Source organism: Triticum dicoccoides, chromosome 5B, assembly GCF_002162155.2.
Source record: "Triticum dicoccoides isolate Atlit2015 ecotype Zavitan chromosome 5B, WEW_v2.0, whole genome shotgun sequence".
Classification (NCBI taxonomy): Eukaryota; Viridiplantae; Streptophyta; class Magnoliopsida; order Poales; family Poaceae; genus Triticum; species Triticum dicoccoides.
In genome coordinates this window covers 488,699,649-488,701,382 of record NC_041389.1, presented here as the reverse complement: position 1 = coordinate 488,701,382, position 1,734 = coordinate 488,699,649, and positions in this window count along the sequence as shown.

Below are 1,734 nucleotides of genomic sequence, written 5' to 3'. Positions count from 1 at the left end.
GAAGACTATGTGGTTTCGTTGTTTCCTTTTCTTCTTTGTTGAGTCATAGGAACCACCGTACTGTTAAGTGGGGTCCAAGTGAACTAAGTCAGAATGACTGAAGTGATGCTCAACCCAAATCCTATGTCTTCGAGCGAAGACAATGAGAGCAAATCTTATCCAGAGCTGGATGAGTCAGCTTTGCTTGTAGCCCAAGTAAAGGTGCCGTGTGTGTTTGAAATCTGACCGTTGGAACACGTGTCAGTTCCTTAGTGACCCAGGGTCATTTTGGACATATCAGGTCGGGTTGCCTAGTGTCTATAAATAGCCCACCCCTACACCATAAATTGGTGGCTGCTCAGAGTTAGTGCACGGCTTTTGTCGTTTGAGAGCAACCCACCTCGAAGCCTTTGAGAGAGAGAAATCCTTGCGAGGACAAAGCCCAAACACCCAGAGGCAAAGAGTGTTAGGCATCACTGAAGTCTTTCTGTCTGTGTGACCTGAAGACTTATTACACTTGAGGACTGTGAATCCTCCAGCCGGTTAGGCGTCGCTTTCTGAGCATCCAAGAGTCATTGTGGATTGCCGGTGAACGAAGTCTGTGAAGGTTTGGAAGTCTACCTTGAAGACTTACCAGAGTGATTGGGCGAGGACTGTGTGTCCTTAGCTCAAGGGGAATAAGGTGAAGACACGGTCTTCTGAGTTGAATCTCAGCCTCCCTAACCAGACGTACAGTTGTCATAGCAACTGGATCTGGTCCAACAAATCATGTGTCTTCAACAAGTGACTGGTTCTATCCTCTCCCTTCCTTTACTTAAGTTTGTCTTCGTGAAGTCATTGTCTATCTGTCGTACCTGTTTGACTTCATTGCCTGACTACTACTGTTGATTGGCTTCATACTATCTTCCATCCTAATCCTTACTACTCAGCTGCTACTAGTCCTGTACTTTCACCTCATTGCATACTTGACTATGGTTTGCTTATTGTAGTTTATCTTCCACTACATATCAATTAGGTCATTTCTACTGTTTGTCTTCGAAACTATCATGTTTTGAAGACTTTCATAAAAATCGCCTGTTCACCCCCCATCTAGTCGATACTAGCACTTTCAGGAAGGAAATGACTAAAGCAAAAGGCATGGGTGGCTTGGGTTTCAAAGATTTTGAACTGTTCAATTTGGCCATGTTAGCGAGGCAAGCATGACGTATGTTGCAAGATCCGGAGTCACTGAGTGCCCGTGTGGTAAGGAGTATTTATTATCCAAACTCATCAATTTTGCAGGCTACCCTCGGCAACCACCCTAGCCAAATTTGGAGGAGAAAATTCCTTATTTGACACTATCTTAAAATCTGGTTCCTTATTTGACAATGGAAAAAAAATTCTTCCCTATTTGGCACTACTCCTAAATTTTATTCCCTATACGACACTTCCATCCATTTTGAGCCTAAATGACACCTAAAAAGACGATTTTGCCCCTCATACGGTATGTGTGTGTGCACGTGTGTGTGTTGTTGCGTGTGTGGGTGCACGCGCACATGTGTGTGCTGCTGCTGCATGTGTGTGTGCATGTGTGCTGCTGCATGTGTACGTGCGCACGCGCGCGTGTGTGTGTGTGTGCTATTGCGTGCCTATGTGCTACATGCGTGTGTGCTGTCGTGTGTGTGTGTGTGTATGTGATGCGTGCGTGTGTGTTGCTGCGTGTGTGTGCGCGTGCATGTGTGTTGCTGTGTGTGTGTGTGTGTGTGCACGCGCGTG